We start from the raw sequence: 7276 nt of genomic DNA on the forward strand, positions 1-7276 counted from the left end.
TGTCTGTCTGTGCCTTGTAACACACCTCCGCCAGACTCCGACCACGCTGCAGGACACACATACACACTCAGTGCATTCAACTAAAGTAGGTAAAACAACCACATTTAACGATCACCCCAAAAATAACGCCATCTGCAAAATCAGTACTAGTAAGATGAAATGAGTCCGAGCTGGCCGTCACTCCATGTACGTAAGGAGAAAACAAGTACAAATCTCCTGCTGGGAGTACTGTATTGTACTGTACTGTATTGTATTGTACTGTATTGTACTGTACTGTACAGTGTTGTATTGTACTGTACTGTATTGTACTGTACTGTGTTGTACTGTATTGTACTGTATTGTACTGTACTGTATTGTACTGTACTGTACAGTGTTGTATTGTACTGTACTGTATTGTACTGTACTGTATTGTACTGTACTGTACAGTGTTGTATTGTACTGTACTGTATTGTACTGTACTGTGTTGTACTGTATTGTACTGTACTGTACAGTGTTGTATTGTACTGTACTGTATTGTACTGTACTGTGTTGTACTGTATTGTACTGTATTGTACTGTACTGTATTGTACTGTATTGTATTGTACTGTACTGTGTTGTATTGTACTGTACTGTGTTGTACTGTATTGTACTGTATTGTATTGTACTGTATTGTACTGTATTGTATTGTACTGTACTGTGTTGTATTGTACTGTACTGTGTTGTACTGTGTTGTATTGTACTGTACTGTGTTGTACTGTATTGTACTGTACTGTACTGTACTGTACTGTACTGTATTGTACTGTACTGTATTGTACTGTATTGTATTGTACTGTACTGTGTTGTATTGTACTGTACTGTGTTGTACTGTATTGTACTGTATTGTATTGTACTGTACTGTACTGCATTGTACTGTACTGTATTGTGTTGTACTGTATTGTGTTGTACTGTAGCATGGTCTTATGCTCCAGCTGTCTTCAGCTGTGACACCTCTCTCTCCACCTCGGCTCCTCTCTTCTGAAGCTCCTTGGCCTTAGCAGCATAGTCCTACAACGGGTCCAACAACAGGTCCAACAACAGGTCCAACAACAGGTCCTACAACAGGTCCAACAACAGGTCCTACAACAGGTCCTACAACAGGTCCAACAACGGGTCCAACAACACTCTCATCACAACCCGCCTCACAGACAGACACATTAAGTTACCCAACTTTACTTTTCTTTCCTTTACACTGAAATACATAGGTATTTACAAATATATGAATGCATTAGTATAACATACAAGATAGTAAGATCGTAATGCTTCTATGTGGCAGTCTCAACCATCTGTGTATACTAGAGCAGTGGTTTTCAAACGTTTTGGCTGGGGATCCCCTAGCTCAGTCCAACCAACCATCTGAGTCATGTCTGGCTGGAGATCCCCTAGCTCAGTCCGGCCAACCATCTGAGCCATGTCATCCAACCTCACCCTGATCTCCTCCTCCACGTTCCCTGCAGACTTCCACTTCAGTTGGCTGATTCTGTCCAACACCAGGTTCACCTTCTTCTGAGTGGTGGAGGTTTTATCATTGGTCCTGAAGGAATACCAAAACCAGACGCAATGAGTTCAATGACACCAGCATACCACAGTCATATAACTACTGTACAGAACAACATACCAGTTACAGTGGGGGAAAAGTATTTAGTCAGCCACCAATTGTGCAAGTTCTCCCACTTAAAAAAGATGAGAGAGGCCTGTAATTTTCATCATATGTACACGTCAACTATGACAGACAAATTGAGAAAGAAAAATCCAGAAAATCACATTGTAGGATTTTTATGAATTTATTTGCAAATTATGGTGGAAAATAAGTATTTGGTCACCTACAAACAAGCAAGATTTCTGGCTCTCACAGACCTGTAACTTCTTCTTTAAGAGGATCCTCTGTCCTCCACTCGTTACCTGTATTAATGGCACCTGTTTGAACTTGTTATCAGTATAAAAGACACCTGTCCACAACCTCAAACAGTCACACTCCAAACTCCACTATGGCCAAGACCAAAGAGCTGTCAAAGGACACCAGAAACAAAATTGTAGACCTGCACCAGGCTGGGAAGACTGAATCTGCAATAGGTAAGCAGCTTGGTTTGAAGAAATCAACTGTGGGAGCAATTATTAGGAAATGGAAGACATACAAGACCACTGATAATGTCCCTCGATCTGGGGCTCCACGCAAGATCTCACCCCGTGGGGTCAAAATGATCACAAGAACGGTGAGCAAAAATCCCAGAACCACACGGGGGACCTAGTGAATGACCTGCAGAGAGCTGGGACCAAAGTAACAAAGCCTACCATCAGTAACACACTACGCCGCCAGGGACTCAAATCCTGCAGTGCCAGACGTGTCCCCCTGCTTAAGCCAGTACATGTCCAGGCCCGTCTGAAGTTTGCTAGAGTGCATTTGGATGATCCAGAAGAGGATTGGGAGAATGTCATATGGTCAGATGAAACCAAAATATGACTTTTTGGTAAAAACTCAACTCGTCGTGTTTGGAGGACAAAGAATGCTGAGTTGCATCCAAAGAACACCATACCTACTGTGAAGCATGGGGGTGGAAACATCATGCTTTGGGGCTGTTTTTTCTGCAAAGGGACCAGGACGACTGATCCGTGTAAAGGAAAGAATGAATGGGGCCATGTATCGTGAGATTTTGAGTGAAAACCTCCTTCCATCAGCAAGGGCATTGAAGATGAAACGTGGCTGGGTCTTTCAGCATAACAATGATCCCAAACACACCGCCCGGGCAACAAAGGAGTGGCTTCGTAAGAAGCATTTCAAGGTCCTGGAGTGGCCTAGCCAGTCTCCAGATCTCAACCCCATAGAAAATCTTTGGAGGGAGTTGAAAGTCCGTGTTGCTTAGCGACAGCCCCAAAACATCACTGCTCTAGAGGAGATCTGCATGGAGGAATGGGCCAACATATCAGCAACAGTGTGTGAAAACCTTGTGAAGACTTACAGAAAACGTTTGACCTGTGTCATTGCCAACAAAGGGTATATAACAAAGTATTGAGAAACTTTAGTTATTGACCAAATACTTATTTTCCACCATAATTTGCAAATAAATTCATTAAAATCCTACAATGTGATTTTCTGGATTTTTTTTCTCATTTTGTCTGTCATAGTTGACGTGTACATATGATGAAAATTACAGGCCTCTCTCATCTTGTTAAGTGGGAGAACTTGCACAATTGGTGGCTGACTAAATACTTTTTTCCCCCACTGTATATAGATACTGTGTTGGAAATCTGCAGGTATTCTGTATGTAAGATAATGTTGCTAAAATTGATTTAGCTTGTGGTACAGACAGAGCCTCCATTTCCAGGCTTCCTCACGTTCGTTCAGGACTTGGGAGAATGGTAACGCCTGACTAAAACTGAAATGTTTCAAAAGGTGATGTTAACATTAGCCATTTAGCAGACGCTTTCATCCAAAGCAATTTACAGTCATACGTGCATACATTTTTACACAAGGGTGGTCCCAGGAATCGAACCCACCATCCTGGTGTTGCAAGCACCATGCTATACTAACTGAGCTACCGAGGACCAACATATTACAGTGTGGTATTTCAGATGTTTTTTGGGTTGTGTCTTCATAGTATTCAACATTGTTACCAGTTTAAATACACCACAGACCGGAGGTGAAACTGATATTCCATCGTTAGCACTTTGTAAGGGAATTCATCGTAGTCTGCATTCCTGAACTGGGGTGTGTGTGTGTGTGTGTGTGTGTGTGTGTGTGTGTGTGTGTGTGTGCGCGCACACAGCTGAAACAGCAATCCTTTATCAGACTGTAACAGAGCTATGTCACACTCTCTCCCTCAGATCATCAAAGACAGGTTATGAGAAATGTGTAACGGTCACTTGGGATCAGGATCATTATGCTCCATTTTAAATTCAGTCCATTCAAAAAGTCAACTGAAATTCAAAATTCTCATCCTTGGAATGGAATGGGATCGGAATTGATCCCAACCCTCTTTGGGAAAACATTCTCGCTGGCATCTTTCCAAGGAGGTTCTGTCACACCTCAAAAACCTCCAGGTAAAATAAAGGTAAAATATGTAAAATAATCATGACAGTACTCAGTGGTTGATTTAGTCCAGTGTTACCTCAAGGATGGGTGAGTAAGTGAACAGTATCTTCATTTGGTTTGTGGTTCAGTTGAGACCTCCCGCTGACCCCTCTGACCTTTCAGAAGATCTGGGCCCGTATCTCTAAAGAATTTTTGTGCAAAAAGTGGCTCCTAGCGGCCAAATTCTAAGAAAATTCTCAGAGGCATGACGTTTTCTTAGAATTTCCCCTAAAAGTGACACGAAAATCCCAGTTAATATAAAAGCTATTCCTCAAGAGTCCTAGCGCTTAAAAGGGCTCCTAAGGCGAGATCTGCTAAGAGCAGGGAAGAGGACTTTTTAGTGGCTTAGGAGTTACCCTAAGCAGCTGCACAAAATGGCCAACAGAGGAGGCAGGAGAGATGTCCTGCAAACACTGGATGACAGGGAATTATTGAGACGCTACAGATTGGATCGTGCAGGAATCATGTTTGTGGTGGATCTCCTTAGAGATGCAATTACTTCACCAACTCGACGCCACAACGCTATTACACCGGAGAAGAAAGTAATCACAACCCTGAGGTATTTGGCAACAGGGAAAATGCAACAATGCAGCAGTGATGACTTGGGTCTGTCCCAATCCTCCGTCAGCAGAGTCATCACCCAAACACTGACAGCTTTGTCACAACCTAATATTGTGACACAATTTGTTTCATTCCCGCTGGATGCCCGCACTTTACACACACATAAAAGGGCATTTATGGACATTGCAGGATTCCCTGGCGTTGTGGGTGTAATTGATGGAACACATGTGAGAATAATCGCCATCAGAGGACGAGGCTGTCTTTGTTAACAGGAAGAATTTCCACAGCATCAATGTGCAAATAGTGTTCAATGCGGCCTGGAAGATTTTGGACATTGTGGCTAAATGGCCAGGCTCCACACATGATGCGAGAATGCTCTCCGAGAGTGGCATCAGACAGCTTTTGAGAGACGCTATGTGCCAGCTAATTGCAACTTGTTAGGGGACAGTGGCTACCCATGCAAACCATGGCTCCTTACACCTTACCTCCAGCCACGCCAAGGGCCCCAACTAAACTATAACAGGTAAGCCAAACAATACAAAAATCATGGAAATGAAATGCAAGCAATATGTTAGAGCATCCAAGTAGTGCAATATTTCCATCAAATAATTAAAGGTCTGTATTCTATTGTAGGGCCCACAAGACAACAAGAGCGGTGGTGGAGCGTGGCATAGGCCAGCTTAAGAGGCGCTTTCATGTTCTCCACGGAGAGGTGCGGCTGAGGCCTGAAAAAAGTCAGCAAACTCATCATAGCCTGTGCAATATTACACAATATTTGCAAGGTTAGACAGATTGCAGAACCTCTGGAGGATGGCGATGAGGATGAGGATGGAGACAACGATGAGGATGGTGGTGAAGAAGATATTCACATTCCACAGGGGAACCTAGCCCAGAGTGGACTGCCTTACAGGGCAAACTTCACAAATTTACATTTCAGGCAAGCTGTAGCCCCATGTCATTTGAGAACTTGTGATGGTATTAAGAACTACTACAGTTTTACTGCACATCACCTGCAACTGTTAAATGCAAGACACAGAACACAATCTCTAAATGGTTTATTTTTTAGGTGTTCAATTTTAAAGGTAGTACTCCTCCCTGAAGGGAAAGGACTTTTTTGTTGTTGTTCAAACACATCAATTGTGAGTTGCAATCTTCTCTCCTGCAGGGATGCTGACGGAGCAGGTGCTGCGGATGGGAATGGTGTTTGATCCGCCGGGCTATCCTGAGTAGCAGCTGCAGATGGTTCAGGCGGCAAACTTGAGGGCCGGTTCTTGTGATGGCTCCATGCTACAGAAATACATAGGCCTAGTTTAATTATTGTTTTGATTAAATTAATTTAATACAATGAGCATGGATAACACATGAAATGGCTTCTGCAATGAATAAACACTGTTGATATGAATAACCCTGTGTCCTACCTTTGCTGCATTTCAAGGGCCTGCATCATTGACGTGTCAATGCCTGTTGGCAGCCCGGTGACACTGACCTCAGAGTGTCCCAGGACTTGAAAGACAGTGTCGGCCACCTGGGACAGCCGCTTTGCAGGTGGTCCACCCCCCTAGAAAGAAACAGTCAATGAACACAGTACTTAGGCATGTAAATTAACTTTGCCAGCAGGGAGCAAATTGCCAGATTATGTGGTAGGCCATAGTATTTTGCTCACCTGTGAGTGAGGATTCCCGCTATGTGTGCTGCAATCTCATCTTTTGCCTTGGACTGCAGCACATACCACCTTTTCTCACAATCACGCCTGTCCGCACCACCAGTGGAAAAGAGGCATTGATTGTTTGGGATATTGTGTCCCAGGCGCGCCTCTTGCCTTGGCTAGTGACAGTTGGGCCAAATTTTTCCTCGTAACATACCTTTATGTTCGTTCACCAACTGGGCCAGCAACAAACCTTGCTCCTCAGTCCAGTTCGCCTTGCATTCCTTTTTTTCTCCATTTTCTGTGTTTGTAGGATATTTGTTAACAAGCCTTCATAAATAGACCATGCCAGCAATCACAGACATTGTTAAAAAGCTGAGCTGTGTTACCTCGTTAAGTTCACACTGAGTTGTAACGTTGCAATTTCTACTTCATTAAGGACAGCCCCTTGAGATAGGCCATCTTGTTTTCAATGGGGTCCATATGGAAGTGAAAGTACAAAATATGCCAGCTAGGATATTAATATGAGCAAATGAGACACAAATCATTATTTGAACAGGGTGTAATGAGCTTAAGTTTTCACATATTTTAGATTCTAATGTTAGGCTATAACCCCTACAGCTTACTATTCATTTTCCAGATATTTTCTTGAATGTGAAATATTATTTACAATTATAGTCTGCATAAGATTAGAGTGTATAATTATGTTTATTGATTTGAGGGTACATCCTTTGCTCATTATCACCAAAAGTTCATTTTCATCAAACTTGTAGGATCAACCAATCACGGCTTTTGAAATGATGACTCATACCTAGCAACAGGGTCAACCACACCTCCTCACTAAGATAGGATTTTTCATCCATTCCTGGCTCAGAGTTCACTGAAAATGTTCTGGAATCACTTCTAAGCTAAAACTCCTGGCAAGGAATTTTAGGTTAAGTTAGGAGCTCTCTGAGAGGATTCTCAGAATCTTTAAGGATACGGGC

This window comes from Coregonus clupeaformis, chromosome 26 (assembly GCF_020615455.1).
Source record: "Coregonus clupeaformis isolate EN_2021a chromosome 26, ASM2061545v1, whole genome shotgun sequence".
In the NCBI taxonomy this organism is placed as follows: Eukaryota; Metazoa; Chordata; class Actinopteri; order Salmoniformes; family Salmonidae; genus Coregonus; species Coregonus clupeaformis.